General features: G+C 49.2%; 1 protein-coding gene across 4 annotated transcripts in view; it reads left to right on the forward strand.

The window, feature by feature from the left end:
• The window catches only part of Tns3 (tensin 3), a 233,842-nt gene that overhangs the window by 51,261 nt on the left and 161,190 nt on the right, over positions 1–21,391 (forward strand). For all 4 annotated transcript variants that reach the window (XM_040746680.1, XM_040746679.1, XM_040746678.1 and 1 more), the window contains one exon: positions 10,754–10,791. The gene's annotated coding sequence lies outside the window, so the exon portion shown is untranslated. The remainder of the gene's footprint in view (positions 1–10,753; positions 10,792–21,391) is intronic.

Here is a 21,391-nt window from a genome sequence, read left to right on the forward strand (position 1 = left end):
AATTTAAAAAAAATTTTAAAATTAAAATCAGTTGCTGAAGGTAATACTTAGCATAAAGATATCTCAACTTGTCTCTCAAATGCTTCCCTCTGGGGGGCTGAAGAGATGGCTCAGAGGTTAAGAGCATTGCGGGTTCTTCCAGAGGTCCTGAGTTCAAATTCCCAGCAACCACATAGTGGCTTGCAACCATCTGTAATGAGATCTGATGCCTTTTCCTGGCGTGCAAACAAGTACACAGATAAAAAAAAAAAAAAAACAACTGTATACATAACAAATAAGTAAAAAACAAACTATACATGATAAATATTTTTTTAAAAAAATGCTTCCCTCTGTTTGAGGACAATGCAGGAGGAGATTCTGGTTGCATGTGCGAGTCCTGAACCCTTCAGCAGTGCATTCAGATATGAAGCACCCTGCAGGTTCCACAGGCGGTGGTGACAGCCGGGTAGGCCTGGGAGGCATAGGAGACAGACTGCTGGGCACAGCGTGGTGTCTCAGAGGCAGGCAGACCTGAAGTGCATTGGGGAGATGCTGTAGGTTCTGCATGGGATGGGCATGGGAGGGGAGACATCACGCTGCCAGAGGCAGTGGACTTTCAGAGGGTACAGGGATCAGGAGCTTGATCCGTTAACTTAATGAAAGCAACAGAGTCTGCCTCTGGGAGGTCCAGCTGGTCTCAGGAGGGAGTGGGGGGATCTGGTGTCTTTGTATGGCCAGGTCTCTATGACCTGATACCTGGGACATGGACCTGTGACTCCCAGGCACTGTGGCCGGGAAGCTCCGTTTCCCTGCCGTACCCTGGGCTTGTAGCCTTCCTAGAGCCCAGTGTCCACCCTACCAGGCCACAGACCTCCAGTCAGTTTCTCTGTGTTGGCCTTTGGCTGTCCAGACCGGGTTGCCTTTGAGACCTGTCTCCCATGGTTTGATGTGTCCCTCTTGAGCCTGTTCTTGCGAGTGGACCTGGGAAGCCATAAAGCTTGTTTTAGGAGGACTGCACCCTTTCCTGAGTGGTCTTTGAGGCTGGGCCTCCCATGTGGATCCAGGCACTTGAGCTACCACCCCCTTGCAGTGCTCAGCCGTTCATGGCTGTTGCTGACCCCGCTTCCTGGTCAGCTCCTGTCATCCTTGGTGCCGAGCGTGTCCCCAGCACAGAGCAGTCACGTTGCACTCACTTGTAGCACCTTGGGTGAGCGAGTTGATACCTGTGTATGATTACGCTTGTGGTGGTGGATGCTGTTTGAGTGTGGTCTGTCCTCTCTTAGCCTCCATTGTGAATGTGAAGAGGCTGGAGACACTCTGCCCCTGGTATTGAGAAGTGGGGCCTGTGGAAAGTCACTGGGATTTACAGAGTCCTTCTCGCGGGCCTCAGTGATCAAGTGTTGGTGGTTCTGCAGGAGGGCTGCGCAGTCGTGCCTGCCTACCCCATACACGCGTTTTGTCCTTCTCTGTCTTAGACGTTGCCATTAGGATAGCCATTACCAGATGTGGCCCTTCCACCTTGGAGAAGGACTGGGCCAAATCGATTTCATTCAGCCTGTGGGTTTCATTGCGAGCCACAGAAAATAGTGTAAGTTAATTAGAGAGACCCCCAAAGGGCCCCGCGTCTAGTGGGCAGGTGTCGAGTGCAGGCGTGTCTGAGGGTACCCGTGCTATGAAGAGAGGGACGTTAATTCCGGGGAGCAGACAGGCTCTGTGAACAAGGGGGTGAAGATGACACTCTGATTGGCCTCTCCACTGCCCAGGCTGAGAGCTCCTGCGGTGCCCCAGGTCTCTCAGCAGGCACACAGGGACAGTAGGCTGCTTGAAAATCCAGATGAAGTTGTCAGATAAATGCCTGACTCACCCATCTGTTCTTTTCTTGCAAATCCACATGAAGTAGGTAACTCAACTTTTCCCCAAAGCAGTTAGAGGTGACCCCCCCCCCCGACAACTCTAGCCCAACCTCTTCTGCAGTTCCCCTCTGTTTTCCTCCTTAAAATGTCCCTGTGATGACCCTACCTGGCTCAGCAGCCCCCCACCCTGTCCACCACCATCCTGAGACGTGGTGGTATGACAGAATCTTCCAGAAGAACAAGAAGAGGCACCTGGGAGACTTTTTCTCTCTTAAGTTATTTATCTGTTGTAAAGCGTCATGACTCCCCTCTCATTTTGCCTCCTGGACTTGCTTCTCAGTTCTGGATTTTGACTGAAGTGTTCCCTGTATTCTGCAAAGAAGTCCCGAGCTCTTCCCACGGTTCCTCAAGGGTCTGGGTGGTTAGGCTTTGAGGTTTCTGTGGGCCAGGGACATCTGGGTCCTGTTAGTCAACTTTGCAGGCAGATTTTGATTTAGAATTTTTTTTGAGTAGACTGCCTGGTAAAATCCAAGTTTTTGCTCCACAGCAGCTATAATCCAGACACTTTTAGAGCAATAAGTAGGGTTTCTGATTTCCACAATATTGCTCAGTCAGTGCTCTCTCTAGATGCTCATGGCTGTCGGGGCCACCACTGGGGACAGCTCAAGAGACTGCTGCTGAGTCTCCACACAGAGTGTTGGAGGAGATGAGAAGCAGGGCGTGATTCACTCACAGGCTTATTTATAACTTGGTAAATATCTGTAGAGTGTTGTAGACTCTGCCAACCTTGTCAACCTGCAGGCTGGATTCCCAAGGCTTGTGGAGACACTCAGAAGAATAGCACTTCCAAGATGACATAAGCAAGTGTCAAGCCTTTTGGAGCCAGACAGCTGTGATCTGCACCCTGTCAATGGGAGCCTGAAGTCAAGCCTGACTCTGCAAACTCTTCTGTAGGTAGGGAGTCAGGTGTGCTGTGTTGACTCTTCCACGGAGCACACAGGGTGCAGGCAGGCACTAAATCCAGGGGAGAGGACAGGAAGGGAAGCTCTCTGAGTGTCACGTGCACCAAGGCTGGCCCTGAAGCTCTGATCATTCCACGTTTGTAGTCAGTTAAATGCCAAACCTAGTTATTGCCCGAAACATCTGCTGTGGTTCTGTGTATTCAACAGACTCGCCTTTCAAATCCTTTGTTTAAAAATTAGATGACTTTTTTTCCTTTATTTCTCAGACTTCATTATGTTAAGAATGCTGCCTCTTTAAAAATAATATGCCAGGCCAAAACGTTTGACACTTTCTGATGGCTTTGAACTCTCAACAATTGACATTTCTTATTTTTTCCACCTTACATATTGCAAAGCCTCACTCACTTGCCCCTCCCCCTTCCATTTGAGTTATTTAGAGTATGCAAATGTGGTAAAGATTTCAGGTTTACCCATCTTTTCATTTACATTCTTGCTTCTTACCTGCCCCTGCTCACTGTCACAAAGATACTCTACGATGGCCAATGCTCATTGCTGCCTCTCCTGTTTTCTAGTTGGCACATCTGGAATCCATGTAGTTAGTGCCATTGTTTTTTTCATGGACTAAGCAGTTTGCCCTTTTTAGCCTGGCCTCCATTGAGCCAGCCTGTGATGTTTTTTCCTGTGTCAGCTTCTTAGGGCTGGGTGAGCTCCTCATGTTTGTTTCATATTATACAGAGAGCTTTGTATATTCTCGCCTTGGCTTCTGGAAAGTGCTTTCACACATCAGGTCTTTAGCAAGCATGAATTTTAAATAACTACCTCATATTTTACTTGTAGATCTCTCTTTCTCCGTATGTATGTATGTATGTATGTATGTATGTATGTATGTATGTATGTATGTTATATCTCTATATATACTTATATATATTCATTCTAGGTAATTTTTTTCTTTTTGATTTGTCAAGACAAAGTTTCTTTCTTTGACTGTCATGGAACTCACTCTGTTAACCAGGCTGGCCTTGAACTCACAGAGGTCTGCCTGTCTGCCTCCTGAGTGCTGGGATTAAAGGCATGAGCCACACCCGCCCAGCGCAATTTTTCTTTTCATAGCAGAAAGGTCACTGATACCACAATGCTCCCTCTTTCTCATTACCGAAAGAGAGGTGGTGGCAGCAGGTGATGATTGGGTCCTCATTGAGGGCAGCTGGGACAAGCCACTCTTCACTTTGATACAGTTTCTGGCAGATGTTTCATCATTGGCTTAGTGACCGTGGAACCCAGTCATTGTAACAGACACAGAAGAGCCTTTACCTCCTAGCTCGCCATTTGCCTAAGTCAGGCTCACGTGAGATACGTCCTGAGCTAGAACTCACTTTGTAAGAGCCAGGCGGCCTCAAACGTGTAATTCTCCTGCCTCAGGTCTCCGGAGTGCTAGTATTATGGGCCTAGACCACCATCTATTTACTGCTTTTAGAAGGATCAGGAATGTGAGAATGTGCCTTTCTCTGTGGTTACTGTGGGAACTATCAGGACAAGGCCTGTAAAAAGCGGTGCTGTGGCAGCCAGACCTGCAGACCTGGTCAGCCAGCATGGTGTGCGTTTTCTCCTGGGCCAGGAGGTGCTGGGGCTGGGGGCTGCAGCACAGCAGAGTGCCTGGGTCCCTCTGGGCACGCTGACTTCAGTAGCTTTCTCTTTGTGGAATCCAGCTCCACGCTCTGAGTGGATAGCAACCCGAAAAGGGGCCTTCCCTTCTTGAGACTCTTGTAAGACAGTAAGGGACTTTATAGAAGCCAGTGCGTTGGGTTCATTTGCTTTTTCCTCAGTCAGAAGTGGACCTCCCTCCCATTCCAGAAGCCACAGTCAAGGAGGATGAATGGAATTATCATCTGTCCTGGGGTTGTTATTGCCCGTGTAAGTCAAAATGCCATCACTGTCACTCTGGGTTTCAGGTCACTTAGAAGAGCAAGAAGATCCCTGTAGATATGACCCTTATTGATTTCCATTTAACACGATAGAAATAGAAACTGATGGTAGTAAAATAAACTGTTTAAAAGGAACAATAGCATACTTATTCTATGGTAATATAAATATTTTTCGTGAAAAATGACTTCCTCAGAACTCTCATTCACAAGAAGGGGAAGTGAGGCATGGTTCTGTGTTTGTCTTCAGTTGGACAGTGGGGCTCCCTGCTTTCTTCTGCATTCCGTCTGTCTGTATACTGTGTGGGAGCCGGAAATGAGCTGTCGGTACACAGAAGCTGGCTGTCACCCTGCAGAGCTCTGGACTCACTTTGGATTTCACATCAAAACTCAAAGGATCATTTCATAAAGATGAGTCTCTGGTCGGGTCTGCAGTGGAATGAATTCTTTTCTCAACTGTCTAAGTGTGTCTCTGTGGCTGGTCTTGTGTTAGTGGATTTGACCCAGCAAGCATCAGTGCCCTGGTAGTTCTGGTCCGTTGACTTAGATTTCTTGTCTTGAGACATCTTTTTTAAGATCTCAAAACCCTAAGCCCCTCTATACTTGTTAGTAGTGTCTCTGGTGATTTTATCAGAGAGGTCTTGAGTTGTCAAGCTCCTGGTTTTGGATGTAGGTCTTTTGAAAAGAGGATTTCCACCTGAAATCTGAGGTTTTGCCATTGGTGTGACATTCTCACTCTGATTAACTTCAAGAATCTGGCAAGCAGTCCCTTCAAATCTTGTTTGCCAAGATCCTTTCAAGTGAAAATGGTGTTTCTGAGTAAGTTGCTAGTTTAGCTGGCAACTCACAGCTGCAGCAGTGCTGTTGCTGGCTGGTCCTGTTCACACATGGTCCCGGTCAAGGTTGTCCCCGTCCCAGATGCCCAGAATCTCATTGCAGACACCACCCTCCCTGCTCTCAGAGGGTAGTGGGAAGGTGTCTACTGAACTTTTACATAGGATTCTCCTTTTTTAAAGAATATTTATTTATGTGTACAGCTGCTTTGTCTGTATGTATATTCACACACCAGAAAGAGGGTGTTGGATCCCACGGGACTACAGTTGCGGAGGTTGTGAACTGGCATGTGTATGTGCTGGGATTGAACTCAATGCCTCTGGAAGAGCAGCTGGTACCCTTAACCCCTGAGCCATCTCTCCAGCCCTCATCAGCAAGTGACTACTGCTGGTACTGAATAGCGTGGTAACTAGTGCAAGTTGGTCTTGTTTCCCAAGTTCTTCCAGTTTCCCCACTGTGTTAACACAAGAGAAAGGAGGGAGAGATGTTATGAAAGTATTTTGACCTCATCAACAACCCATTTATGAGGTCTTGGGGACCCAGAGGTCTGTAGTCCCTCTCTGACCACCACTGGCTTATAGACCAGACAGGATCTAATTCTCTGTCTAATGGTGACCTTCTTGTGACTCACACACGGATGGAGTAAGGGGGAAGCTAGACTAAATATGACTCTGTAGGCGAGGAGGAAGTGGGAGACATGGAACGGACAGCAGAGACTAGCCAGCACGGGGGCTCGAGGCTTCCTAAAGTGTGGCAGAGCAGGTGCAGGAAGGCTGTCAGAGCATGCTCTCTTTCTGAGGGATACTGCGTGGGCGTGGCAGTGACAGAGGGTCTGAGCCAGCTGGGAGATAGGGCTCTGAGTGGAATCTGTGGATGAATGAGAAGGCACTCAACTGTTACACATGGAGAGCTCAGGGGACCGTGTGTACAAGGTCCTGTGGGGCTTTGTAGAGAGTGAGGATGGCAGAGACTGAGAGAACCCCTTGAGCTTGTGAGCAGGGTGTTGAGGGGAAAGGTCATGGGCCGGGAGGAAGGAAGCCAGCCTGTTACATGGCGTCCGCTGGGACTCTGAACAGCTGACAGATGCTGCCATGTCCTCTTTACGGCCATCTTTTGCATGAGGAAGCTGAAGGGACCTTGCCCTTCTGTCTCGGGGTATATTGGGTGATTTCAGCAGGAAGACGTTGGTTCCGATGCTGAGGGGGCAGAAATAGATGGGTAATGGTACTGTTTTCTTTCCTTTCCTTTTTTTTATTTTTAAATTTGTTCTTTTTATCTTTGGGTGAGAAAAGCACACAGGTTGATCTAGGAGTCTACAAACCAAAGTGTTCCAAAATCTAAAATTTGGATGCACAAAAATATTTCAGATTTTGAAGCATTTCAAACTTTGGGCTTTTGGAATAAAATCATAAGCCAGCAAAATCTATGAAAATGTTCCCAAATCTGAAACCTCTTGGTTCCAAGTATTTTGATCCTGGGCACGCAGCCTGCGGTTGTCTTTAGGATGAACAGGGTTCTTGCCCATGAGTGACTGTGATGAAGTCCCGGGAAATTGCAGTGAACATATTCATGCAACATGACTTTGTACCCCCTGGGTTCTAGCCCACCAATCATGGCTTGGGAGGTAGAACCGTGGCCTGGGGGAGTACCACTCCATAGACTGGAAGTCAAGGATTTGTGAGTTGATTTTCATTTGTACCACCTGGCTTGGGAGGCAGAACCGTGGCCTGGGGGAGTACCACTCCATAGACTGGAAGTCAAGGATTTGTGAGTTGATTTTCATTCGACAAATGAAGCCACAGCTGGTGGCTTAAGTGCCAACAATCACAGCACTTGAGAGGCTGAGACAGGAGGTTTGCTGTAAGTTTGAGGCTAGCCTGAGCTACAAAGTGAGGCTCTGTCCCAAGAACAACCTCCGAAGTAGAGTTTTCCCTTTTCTTCCCTTCCTTCCTTTTTAAAATTTTAATTATTGGTAAATTAGGATTTAGTGACTTTTATTTTATATGTGTTAGGGTTTTGCCTGCATGTTTATAGATGCACCATATGTGTGCCTCATGGAGCTCAGAAAAAGGCGTCAGAAGCCCTGGAACTGGAGTTAGAAACAGCTGTGAGGCACCATGTGGGTGCTGGGAATTGAACCTGGGTCCTCTGGAACTGCAGACAGGGCTCTCAACCACTGAGCCGTCTCTGCAGCTCCATCCGTTTAGTCTCAGTAGTTTAGGAGTATTTGTTCAGTAGCAGCTGGTAAGCATTTTTGAAAGTCCAGAGAGTAACTGGAATGTGTTAAACACATGTTTGACATCATCAGAGAACAAATATAATAGTTTTTTTAAAGCCCAGTATTTAAATCAAAGTGTGATGATGACTTCTGGGTAGATGGGTGGGATTGACTGTGGGACAAGACAGATGGGGGCCTGCATGCCTGCTGGTGGTGGTGGGGCGCTCTAGTGATTTGGGGTCGCTCCCACTTGCTGGCACCTTCCCACCATGGAGGACCAAAGGCTGTCAGGTGCAGGGTCCTTGCTGCCTATGGGCTTCCATCAGCATGCTGGCAATAGTCCTGATTGGTCCAGTTGACGTGTGGATGAATCCTCAGGCTTCATCCAGATTCTGGCCTCTCCTTCGTAAAAGGAGCAAGGATGAGTGGCTTCTTGCTGGGATGTGATGAGTTTTTAGGAATGCCTGTGCACTCCATGCTGTAGGCACTGAATAGTGAGTTGCCTTTGCATTGTGTTACACTAGTGTTGCCCTTGGCAGAATCTGATAGTATACAGCTTAGCCTGTCTGTCCTCCAGCTTACAGCCTGCCCTGAGATGGACTGTTAAGATGATCTGACATGATAAGCCTCGAGGTCAGAGGCACCGAGGCAGCCGCGTGGGTCCCAGAAGCAAGCACAAGACAGATAGAGCAGACATCGGACCCAGACACTGGGGTGGGCAGTTGTCACTGTGGATTTACTGAGGACCTTGGGTTGGTGCGGAAGTGACTGAGCTTTCCCTGTGGGTGATAGGACGTTGGCTCATTTTCTGTGATGGGTATAAGGCAGCAAGTGTCCAATAGAACCCTGAGCAAGGGACAGAGATGGCTGGATTTCACTGTGCTGTGAACATGCTGTTGGTGCCTTGGTACAGCTGTAAACATCTGCTCTTTCAGCCGGGTGTTGGTGGCGCACGCCTTTAATCCCAGCACTCGGGAGGCAGAGGCAGATGGATCTTTGTGAGTTGAAGGCCAGGCTCTAGAGCAATACAGAGAAACCCTGTCTTGAAAGACAAAAACAAACAAACAACAACAACAAAAACAAAACCCCATCTGCTCTTTCATACTGCTTCTCAGATTGGGAATGCCAGATTTAGGGGACCAAGTCGTTGCAGTAGGCTTCTTCTCAGAGACTGTCACCGAAGCCCTGGCTGAGGTTGGAATCTGCTGTCACTGAGACATCACACTCATGGAGTTGGCAGCCTGACTGGCCAAGTGTTGGATGTTGGCTGGTGGCTTCAGTTTCTTTCCAAACTGGCAGTGTTGCTGAAGCGGCCCCGTAAAGTGGCAGGAGCCACACAGCATCCCCTTTGCCATGACATCTGTGATTTATTGTTCATGGGGCTGTCTGTCATGTGACTGGTCTAGTCGTCAGCTGCTCCTGGGGTGTGTGCTGTCCCTTCATATCTTAGTACTTTCTGCCTGCTGTCCTCTGCCTGGGTTGGCTTCTGTCTGGGTTTTTAAGCTCTCATGGGAGTCCTGTTGCTATCCAGTGGAAATCTGCCTTGATTTCGAAATCCCTGGTCACAATTATGTGTTGTGCTGATTAGAAGATGAAGAATCAATATTTGTGGTATATATTCTAGCAGACCTCAAAAGCTTGGGCAGACAGTGAAAATCTAGATCATACACATACACAGATAAAAACCTAAATAGGTTGTTAACTCCTGAGGTTCATAAACTCCTAGGCCCTGGGCAAACTGATCTGTTTCAGCCTTACGTAACCCTCTGTGAACCTTTGGGGTTAAGTATTGACCTGAAGGCAGAGTGGACAGCTTTCTGAGTTCCTGGGCTTACAATACCAAGCTGAGATCTGGTCCCCATCTCTGATCTCTGCAGCCTTGCTGTCTGGGCTCTGCACACTTATGCTGGGGGCATCACTTTGTAGTTTGAAAGCAGGGCCCATGAAGGGTTCCATTTGATATTGATCGTTCTATGAGGAGGGCCAGGGGTCCAGAGAGGTCCTAGGATTTCCCTGGGGCAGCTCTGCTGAAGGGGTAGAGCCCCGACAGAAAGGCCCAGGCAGGTGTCATGGAGGATGCGCTGAGGCCTCTGTGATTCTCCCAGGGTTGGCTGTTGAGGGCTGATGTGCAGTTGCTTCGTTTCCCACTGTCCTCCTCCGCCCTCTCTCCCATGCCTGTCACCACCCTGCACCATGCTGCTGCTTCTGGCCTTTCATTCCTTAAGGCCCAGCTGCGGCCTGCCTCTGGGCCAGAGGGGAGGGCCTGTGAAATCCACATTGGTTCCAGCACCCCGTCTGCATTGTTGGGGCCTCCTATGACACAGGACCCGCTCTGCTGACATAATGGCCCCTGTTGAAGGACTCTTCTGTAAGAATTTAGACATGAATTTATTCTGACAGTGCCCGCTTCGGTCTCCCGGAAGTGGAAACCTGTGGAGACCAAATGACCTCGTGGCTTTCTCTCTCCTGGGAGGGCTCTGATCAGATGCCTGGGGCTTTGTTCTTTCTCTCCCTCCTGCCCCCCTTTTCCTTTCCCCGGGGATAAATTATAACGTGTGTGTGTGTGTGTGCGCGCGCGCGCGTGCGCGTGTATGTAGAGCGTTTTGTTCCCCAAGTCCTACTTGCCTTCTTTAGGTCTCCAGCTTCACTGGATGAAGCCTTTTGAAAAGCCAGTCTACTTAGACCCCACTCCTGATACATGTCTGCCTGGGCTGCCTGAACTTTTGCTGTTTTTCTTCTGTCTTCTGTTCTGGGAATTGAATCAAGTCCAAGTCCTGGTACATGCCAAGCCCGTGCTCAAGCACATAGCTATATAGCTCAGTTCTTAGGTCTCACTTTTGTCTCGGTCTGCATTCTCGATGTACAGCCACCTCTTGTCAGGGAGAGACCTCCCTCCCAAACCTTCCTGCTAAACTTTCTCAAGGAGGAGGCCTGGCAGGGGCCACCTAAGATTGCTTGACTAACAGACATTCTTTCTCTTTCTTCCAGCCTGCAAATATTCCTGCCACAAGAAATGTGAAGCCCAGGTAAGCGTTCCAGGGCATTCCCGTGGGACTTCTTTGAGCTGGCCTTGGCTGACTGATATGCGGGGGGGGGTGTCCCTGGACCACAGCCTCAGAAAGAAGCTGGGAGCTGGTGGAGACTGCTGAGTGCGGCGTACGACTTTCATCTCAAGAACAAACTGAGAGCTTTGAAACCCGTGTTTTTAATTATAGAAAATAATTCTGAAGAATCTGATTTCAGATAAGACCTCAGTCATCCTTCTTTGGCTGCGCCACCAGCTCCTTCCCCGTGATGAGTGATCCCCACTTTCTCTGTGCGGTGGCATCCATTCGTGGGGCAGAGGTGTGGAAACAGAGCAAACGGTTAGCCTGGAGGAACCTGCTGGCTAACTTTGCGGGTAGTTAGTTGTTCACCGTGGTTAGGAAAAATCTGGGCAGCTTGGAGTAGGGTTCATTAGGCCTAGTGTGTGTGTCCCCAGAGTGCTGAAGAGCCAGGTGGTCCTCTGGTTGCTGTGGACTGACTGCCTCGCCTGTGATGAGCAGGCAAGGCATTGAGGGGCGGGGTGGGGTGGGGGTGGGGGGCTTAGAAATGAAGGTGCCGAGGATGTAGCCTATTGTGCTTTTCCTTCTTGGTGGCCACAGCTCTGAATTTCCTAGCTTTGAGGTTGGTCTTCAGTGTGACTACAGCCTTCCGGAACCTTACCGACTGTCAGACTGTCAGGGGTCTTGGTGAGCTGTCCCTCTGGATGAGGGAGATGGTCTGTGCTGATGTTGTAGAGCTCATGGGTCAGGCTGTTCCCACATCTCCACCCTGTCTTCAGTCTCTGAACTGGAGGCTGTGTTAGGGTACCATGAGCCACACGGCTTCACATGTATGTTTTCTGTGTGGGGACCAGGAAGGGAAGAGTTCCTCTACACAGAAACACACACTTATACATACAAAAATACATGTGTATACACCCCATGTCTTAGGATTTTATGCCGTGGAGAGACACCATGACCACAGCAACTCTTATTGAGAAAACATTTAACTGGGGCTGGCTTACAGTTCAGAGGTTCAGTCCACATCATCATGGTGAGAAGCATGGCGGTGTGCAGGCAGACATGGTGGTGGAGAGGTAGCTGAGAGTTCCGCACCTTTATCCAAAGCAACAGGAAGTGCACCATCTTGAGCTTCAGAGATCTCAAAGCCCGCCCCTAGTGACACCTCTTCCAACAAGGCCGCCTCTACTCCAGCAAGGCCACACCTCCTAATAGTTCCACTTCCCATTGGGCAAGTGTTCAAATACTTGAGTCTGTGGGGGTCATACCTATTAAGACCACCACACCCCACATGAGTACACTCATTTTGTTCATATGTACATTCTTGTGTACTCAGTCTTCCACGTGCACACACACACACAGGCGCGCACACACATACATACACAGGCGCACACACTACACACACACAAGCACCCCCACAGAGGTGGGAAATGAATGGTCTTAGACCTAGTGCTCTTTCCAGAGATAGATGACTTGTCTTTTAAGTGCTCTTCTGGGCAGCCTTAGAACATGCAGAAAGCAGAGAGGCTTGCTCAGTGCTGCTGCTATATGCCTTAACTAGCTTAAAACTGGTACTCTCGACCCTCTTCACCCTCTGCCTCTTTCTTGAAGTCACTCCAAAGCTTTTTCCGAGGCTGGCACAGGGCATCTCTGCCTGCCCCCCGGCCCCCCCCCAGCTCTGTCCTTTTCCTCCTGGTGCCAGCCTGTCTTGGTCACACATCCTTGGGTGGAACTGATTTCAACCCTGGCTTATTTTCACCTGCCTTCTGTGTACTGCCCACTTTTAGTCCAAGGGATTGGGCCGCAGTGCTGCTGGGAGTTGGGAATGCCGTGCCGCGTGGGGACTTTCCGTTTGGGGTGTATCCGGCTTGTAGAGGTTCCATCCCCGTGCAGGGACTCCATGTGCCTTTCCCAGTGCTTTCGGTGGCCCTTGTTCCCATAGCGTGTGTCTTGTCGCAAAGGTCTGCGTGCTTGTCTTGTCACCCGATCCGTCCCCTGACTGTATTCCCAGGCTGGTCACCCCTGACCTGAGCTGCAGAAATGACCTGTGCCTTTCCTTCCATTTCTGCCTACTTAGGATTCCTTGGTTCAAAGAATCATGGAGAAGCCTTAGGTATAACTGATGTGGCATTGCTCACCTCACTGGTTCGCTGTTTGCTGAGAGATGAATAGGCTTTTCCTCCTGTCAGATCCTGCCAGGGGGGAAATGTAGCCACATTCTGTATCTTTTTTTTTTTTTAGTATGTCTTTGACTAGCATGACAGAATGCCACCAGCAATCAATAACAAAGCACCTTCTCATTCCAAAGATACAGAGCTGTGGTGTCAGAGAACTGAGAACCATAAATTCCCAGGCGCCCAGCAGAGCTCAGTGGCTGGGAAGCGTTGCTTTCAGGAACTGGAATGCGGTTGCTCCCACATTAGTGCTGTGAGTTCTGGGTTTGTGTGTCATAGATCTCACTCACATGGCTTTTTGGGTCTTTACTGCTGTGTGTGTTTGGATCACTGTGCTGTCTCCCTGAATGCAGCTTAGGAAAACTGGAAAAGCTTGCTGAATGTTTAGACTTGAGTCCCATCTTAGACCTTGTCTGTCTTTTACTGACAGGGTGACATGTGCCCCATGTACCCTCCTCATTGGTGTTCCTGAGGGTGAGAGCTAGGAATGGTCCCTGCAACACGGGGTTGGGTGTGATGGCGTTTGCTCCGTGATCATTACTCTGTTTGGTTAATGCCACCATTTTAGGTGTCTGTCCATGCCTGTGGTTGTTCCTTTAGTGCTGAGGACATGGGGAGATGGTTCTATAAAGAGTATTGAGTCACAGTAGTGACACTGAGACACAGTGAGGAGACATAGAAGCCCAAGCATGGCAGATGAGGTTACTGTCTTCCTGAGCTACTAGATAGCGTGGCCCTCAGGTGGGGCCGTGAGGCTCAGTGGGCAAATGAAGGGAGAGACCTGGCCTTTGGATCTCCTTGTGGTTTGGGGGCTGAAAGTAGGTCAGTCCGCTTGCTGTGGACTGAATGTCTGTGTCTCTAGATTCATGTGTTAAAATGAAACCCTGTATGTGATGGGAGGTTATTAGGTATTCTCGGGTGGGGCCTTATAATTGATGGGCTTACTGCCCTTATCACAGAGGCACAGGAGATTTTTCTTCCTTTTCCATCAAATAGAGACCGCAGGAAGGCATGATTCGGGATTCAGAAAGCAGATCCCCACCTAGCACTAAACCTGTTAGCACTTCGATGTTGGAGCACCCAGCCTTTAGAATTGTGAACCATCATCGCTTCTTGGCCTTATGGCTAAGGTCAAGTGTAGAATGTGAACCATAAATTCCTACCATTGAAGCTACCGAGTTTGAAGTGGGTTTTAGTTTTTGTTTGTTTGCTGTTTTTAAGGCAGGTTGGATGGACTGAGGTAGGTCTGTCTGAGCGACAGTTTCCTCATGTATGGAACAGATTAACAGTACCACTTAAGTGACATACACCGGTGGCCTTCCTGTAGACACTGACTGGGATAATGCTGTGTGTGAGCCCGAGGGAAGACAAGGAGACTGTGAAATCTCTTGAGGGTTTGGGATCTCACTGTTCTGCTCCCTGGGTGCTGACCTGATTCATTGCAGCCCCTGAGCCGTTTGGGCCTCATGACTTGGTTTTTCCCTGCCGTCAGTTGACTCATTAGCATGAGGGGGAAGGGAAGGAGAAGTAAGGTTTTAGCATAGCAGATGTTGGCCAAGAGAAAAGAAGAGGGGCTGGGATTGTCCCTGTGAAATGCACAAGAACCCATCTTGTCTTTGCAGCTTGAGATGCCATGCACATTGGCTCTTTTGACATCTGTCCATGCCTTGACATACTTTAGGATCCTGGATCGTCAATGCTCCCCCCAAGGAGACTGGACACAAGTTAACTGAACTGGAGCACACCTGCAACAGCACTGAGCAGCCGTCAGGTCTTGGCATTCAGCATCTGCTTTAGTCCATGAAGGACCAATCTCCAGTACCAGGTCTCCATGGTACCCCTCAGTCTCTAGGCTCATCCTCAACCTTGCCTGCCTGGCTTCAAGCTCCATTCTCTCGGTGATGCATCCCAGATGCCCAGTCCTCTACAGAGACCATGGCAGGGCTAGCATGTGTCTCTTCCTGTTGATCTTTAGCATCATACACAGGACTGAGTTGTTGCAGACACGGATTTCTGTGAGGGCCAGGTGATGTTCTGAGGTACACAAGAAGCCAGTGTGAGTTCTTGCTTTGCTGCAGGTTAAGCCCCCTGTTATGGATGTCCCTGCTCTGTCTCATTGTCTTGTGTCCAGACTTTACCATCTCTCAGGCCCCAGAGCACCAGGCAGCTCTACTGTGATAGAAACACTGTGGTAGGATGGCTACACCATGAACATTTGGGAAAGAATGAACTTGACAGTGCTTGCTTAGGTTTCAGCACTGAAACTGAGGGCGTTCCCTAATTCTCTACCCCTAAGGAGTGGAAGTGGTGGACCCAGATATTTCCCTAGGAAAATGAGCCATTTCACTTAGGGAGAAACAAAACAGCAAAGATCAAACAAAACATTTTCCATTAAAACAGTAAAATCAAAAGCCACACTGCTGTGAGCTGGGCTCTTGTTCTGTCTATGTGTTTGCCAGGCTCCTGGTATAGTTTCCGAGGGTCGGTGTCTATCTGAAGGTGGGCATTTATAGGCCAACAGAGTGTTGTAGGAGTGACGCGAGACACAGTAATGTCCCTCATGACACTGACTTGTGGGACATGCGCAGGAAGAGTGTAAGTGAGTCCGTGCTCCCCAGAGATGACAGTTAAGAGCCAAGAAGCCTGCAGGCATGGCTGTTTCCTTGTCGCGTGATACCCAGGACTTCTGTTCTGGGAGGTGGCAGCTTCAGGACCAAGTGATGGCACTTCCCTGAGAGGTGGTCCATGTTACTAGCTCAGCATTGACCCCTGTGCTCTTCCGCTTGACCCCCCACCATTGGTCCTAACGATGGAAGCAGGTGAATGTCAAAATGGACAGCTCATCAAACATTTCTGAGTTTTGCTCTAGCCAGGCCCTGAGCTAGGCTCAGGTACAACACTGACTTCAGGGAACTTCCTGCCTGCCACCTTGAGGACCTCTCGGGAGCCTGGGTCTGTCAAGAGATACTTCTCTGCATTTGCTGCTGCGTGTGTGCTTGGTGTTTTGGGTGGGGGCATTGTACTGAGCAGGCGATGCAGGGTTTTGTGCCTGCTGAGCAAATGATCTGCCACTGGTCTGTCAGTTTGACAGCCGCCTCATACGGTAGTTTCTAGAAGTCACTGGAGTTGTTCAGAGCAGAAATGAAGGGGAAGTAGGCAGAATTCTCTGTGACTGTGCAGACCTCTCCCATCATAAATAATATCTTGCTGCTGCTGGCCTCATCCAGACTGTATTCTTCAGCAGGATTCATTCTTGGTGTTCCGTTTTCTGTTACTTTTTTTCACCACCATGACAAAGATACCTGACATTAAGTAATTTAAAGGAGAAAGGACTTATTTTGGTTCATGACTTTAGAGGTGCAGCTCACTGTTCTTGGCTCTGTTGACTCTGGGCCTTGGTGAGGCAGCTCATGGTGGTGGGGAACTGTGAAGGATGTGCTGTCTTCCTTGTGGTGGACAGGAAATGGAGTACGAGGGACCGGGCACCCGGCATAAGCTTCAGAAGTCCCCAGTGCCCTGCTTCTCCAACTTGGCTTTACCCTCTGACATTTCTGCTACCCCCTCCCCCAAATCAGCCATCAGCTCAGGAATCAAACACAGCGTATGAGCCTGTGGGAGACATTTCATGTTTAGACCATGACTCATGCTCTGTGAATTTGGACAAATGTATATTACAGTGTATGTATCATAGAGTATTTACCCTGCCTTGAAAATCTCATGTGCTCCTTTCCTCTCCTGGCTTGTGGTGACCACCAGTCTTTTGGTGTCTCCATAATGTTGCCTTTTCTAGGGCGTCGCGTAGGTAGAATCCTACAGCAGGCAAACCTTTCAGGGTGACTTCCCTCCACAGTCCATGCCTTCTCTTGGTGTTTTCATGATTGTACTGTCTGGTTTCTTGTAGCATGTTTGGTGCCTCTCCTTGCTCCAAGTTATCACTGGTGTGAGAACCATAAGCATCTCTAAACTTTGCCCTTTGAAGGACACTTTTGTCTTTACCCAGGTGGTCCTTTTTTAGGGAGTCTGTCCTCACTGGCTTACTTTGACCGTTTTTGTGAGGAAACTCATTGAAGTGTTGAGAGCCTGGGACTTTGTTCCTGAGGGCATGATTTGTCATCAAGGGAAGCCTTGCCTGTGCTCTAAGCTCACCATGGAGTCAGTGATCCGGGTGTGAACTGTTTTTATGCAACCAAAGCTTACCCTGTGTATAAAAATTCATGTTTTTAAAAATTGGCATAATCTGAGCCCCAAATAAGGCCACTGACTGTGGACTTCTGGAGCTTTATTGGGTGGACCCAGTGAGCAGACACCACAGGTTTGTTTTCTTTTATGGTTTCTTTTGTGACAGGGTCTTACTGTATATCTCAGATTGGCCTCAAATTCATGCCAGTGCCCCCAGCTCCACTTCCTAAACGCTAGGATTAGAGGTGTGAGTCACCACACTGGCTAACCAAGGCCTTTGAAGCTGGCTATGATGTGTGGCCAGATTGGCAAGAAGGACTATATTGTCTCGTGTAGTTAGCAGTGTAAATGTCACTTTGTGGTGACATGTTTGCTCTTCAACTAGGTTCTATATTTAAGCTGTGTTTGTAGAGGATTACTTTCCTTACCCTAACAATAGTCCACAAAGGAATTATTACAGGTGTGTACCACATAATGATGCTCCAGTCAACAGTGGGCTGCGTATCTGATGGTGGTCTGCGAACTTGCGTCATCCGGTGATGTTGTGATCCCGGTTGAGCAAACACACGGCATGGTGTTTGCACAGCAGCAATTTTGCGTCACCGCATTTCTCAGAGTACATCCCCATTGTGAAGTGGTGCAGGACCGTATATGCTTTTTGAGATGCTGCTTTTGTGTTAAATTAACACCAGGATTTTGAAAACTACCCTTTTGATTCTTCAAAAGTTGTCAGTCCCTATTACATTGTAACAAATAAAACAGACCTAGATATATCTCTAGAGTGAGTCTGTACCAATTTGCTCTCTTTTTTTTTTTTTTTTTTGGGGGGGGTTTCGAGACAGGGTTTCTCTGTGGCTTTGAAGGCTGTCCTGGAACTAGCTCTTGTAGACCAGGCTGGCCTCGAACTCACAGAGATCCACCTGCCTCTGCCTCCCAAGTGCTGGGATTAAAGGCGTATGCCACCAATGCCCGGCTACCAATTTGCTCTTTAATTTGACTATTTGGCTGTAATCCGTTAATGGCTGTGGTCACTTGTATGCAGGAAGCTGGGCGTCCACAGGGAGCAGGTCAGTCCTTTGTGTCCTTCACAGGGTTTGGATCAGGCCATGTGCCTTGAGGACTCTGAGACTCTCTGTACAGTGAGAAGCTACCCTCTACAGCCCTGAATGGGACCTTAAGATGATGGGCTGATGCTGGCGAGGACACACCTTAGCTGCAGGTGGTCAAGTTCCATAGGAAGCCTGCTTTTGTTTCTCTCCAGAGTCCTGAGGAAGGTCCCCTACTGACCCTTACAGCGTGACCAGGTCAAGGAAGCATAATTGTTGGTGTCTGTGTGACAGGACTGGGGACAGGACTGGGGAAGAGAGCAAGGCCCGTGAGGTGTCACCTGACCACCTGCAGGCAGGGTGTTACCAGTGAGAAAGGACACTGGGGGAAACATGTGGCATTTTTTGTGATAAGAAGAAGAGACACAGGACTACTTGCCCTGGGGCTCCACAGAACATGGTGGAGCATTGGGTCTTGGAGGTTTAGGGGCACAGAACTCAAGACCAGCTAGCTGTCCCTCAAATGTAGATACGTGGTGAATACTTTTCTGCCTTCTAGTTATATCTTTCAGTACCTGAATTTTGTGATAGGGTGTTTCATTCATTTGTTCTGGCCTGGTCTTTTTGTTGGTGTTGAACAGAGCTGTGAAATGGTAATTCCCATGCATTGCTATGTGAAGCAGTCTCGAGAACTTTGAGGACCTACATAAAAATCCTGGGTCTGAATTCTAATTTTGCTTTGTGTTAGTCTGGTCGTCTTCTGTGAAATTTAGGCAAGAACACCTTCCCTGGTGGCTTGTGAAAAGGACTTCAGCCCACTTCCTAGTCCAGGCCTGTGGCTTCTGTGGGAGCTCTCTCTTCTCTAGAGCAGTGGTTCTCAACATGTGGATTGGAACCATCAAACATGTATTTCCGGTGGTCTTAGGAACTGCTAAGTATAACTCCTCAGTAGCAAAATTGCAGTTATGAAATAGCAACAAAAATAATTCAATGGTTGGGGTCACCACCACATGAGGAACTGTATTAACGTAACAGCATTAGGAGAGTTGAAAACCACTGCTCTAGAGGCACCATGGAGCCCTGCAGTCAGTGGCTGAAGGACTTTTCTGAGGTGTGGGAAGCAGGCACTTCCATGGAGGGCTGGGGCATGATCACATGCATCAGACAGGACTGGAGCATGATCAGCGTGTATCAGGCAGGACTGGGGCATGATTAGCGTGCATTAGACAGGACTGGGGCATGATCGCATGCATCAGACAGGACTGGAGCATGATCAGCGTGTATCAGGCAGGACTGGAGCATGGTCAGCGTGTATCAGACGGGACTGGAGCATGATCACATGCATCAGACAGGACTGGAGCATGGTCAGCGTGCATCAGGCGGGACTGGAGCATGATCACATGCATCAGACGGGACTGGGGCATGGTCGCGTATCAGCGGACTGGGCATGATCACGGCGGGACTGGAGCATGATCACATGCATCAGACAGGACTGGGGCATGGTCAGCGTGCATCAGACAGGACTGGGGCATGATCGCATGTATCAGGCGGGACTGGGGCATGGTCACATGTATCAGGCGGGACTGGGGCATGGTCACATGTATCAGGCGGGACTGGGGCATGATCACATGCATCAGACAGGACTGGGGCATGGTCAGCGTGTATCAGGCGGGGCTGGGGCATGGTCACATGCATCAGACAGGACTGGGGCATGATCAGCATGCATCAGACAGGACTGGAGCATGGTCAGCGTGCATTAGGTAGGAAAGGGCAGTGTGCGTTCTCAATTCTCCTTGAGAAGGTGGCCTGCATGTCTCATGTGGACCTCAATCAGTGGGTGTTTCTGAAGACAGCCAAAGACCCTGAGCAGTGCCACCTGGGCTGTGGCATCTCAGGGCCTCTGTCAGCTCGCCTGGCCCGCTCCCCTTCTCCCTGACCAGGCTCCTGCATTGTTATCTGCGTGGCCATGCCTAGTTTGTTTCCAGGGAGGCTTTTGTGATCCTAATCATTGCTTATGCAGCCAGGGTGACTGCCTGGATTAGAGTCCTCACCTGTGCGTGCACGTGCGTGTGTCTCCATCCTTCCCTGCTATACTTATGAACATCTTTATTCTTCCCAGGGACTAGCCTGCATCCTAGTTTTCCAGGCCCACCTGTTTATTGGTGATGCTGCCATTTCTCTGTAGATCTGACTGGGTTTGCAAAGTGAATGAAGGTTTGCAGCTTCTGGGTGTATAAGACTGACGGGTGACGCTGGCTAGCTTCCATAATGAAAACACACATTCATCATCAGCTACCCGCGCCCGCTATTGAATGAAAAAAAGAAACAAAACGGAAAGGACAGGATGCTTGTGTGTATGGTGGAGAAAGTTTACTGTAGCTAAAGGGACAGCATAGCCAGAGGCAAATGCATCTGGGAGAGCCTGGAGTGGACTTGACTAAACCAAGCTGGGCCATGTGAGGAGGGGAAGAGGGGAAGGGGCAGGGAGAGGGGAATGAGGGGCAGCAACCAAGAGGACAAAGGTACAAAAGGTGTGGGTAGCCAAAATGGCTGGGTTATATAGGGAAGAGCCCCTGGGGGAAGGGCAGCCCAGACCCTGGGCAGGAGAAGTGGGGGGGTATGCCAGCCACACCCTTTAACAGGTAGGGACTAAGGGATCCACTTTGATATGTTAATTAGGCTCCTCAGCATTTGTCCGGGGTTTGAGACCTAATCATTGTTATCCTGGGAAATTCTTGCAGTTACATTTAGCTCTGCCTCCCGTCCCTTCTGCTTTCTGGTCTGTGGAAGTATCTCTGCCACATACCTGTGGCGGTGTCTTCCTGCAGGCACTGGCTTTCCTCTGTGGGGTTGCTTGTCTCCCTTATGTCTCCTTGGTTCCTGCTAGCCTTGCTTTCTCCAGGCATGGGTATCTAAGCCCAGGGCATCTCCCAGTCCAATGATACCTCTGGTTCCTTCTCCTCCAGACTCCACCCATTCTTTTTACAACCGGGAAGCCCAGCGGTGGTGAGGTGACACCCACCCTCACTTTCCTTCTCTGGGGGGATTTTCCCTGCCCCTCAGGTTAGGCACAGGCTGAAGAGCACCAACCAGGAGGCCGCTGGAATGCTCTTCTTACATATTTAAGATAGCTAGCCAGGCGTTGGTGGCGCACGCCTTTAATCCCAGCACTCGGGAGGCAGA

This window comes from Mesocricetus auratus, unplaced genomic scaffold, assembly GCF_017639785.1.
Source record: "Mesocricetus auratus isolate SY011 unplaced genomic scaffold, BCM_Maur_2.0 Super-Scaffold_100006, whole genome shotgun sequence".
Classification (NCBI taxonomy): Eukaryota; Metazoa; Chordata; class Mammalia; order Rodentia; family Cricetidae; genus Mesocricetus; species Mesocricetus auratus.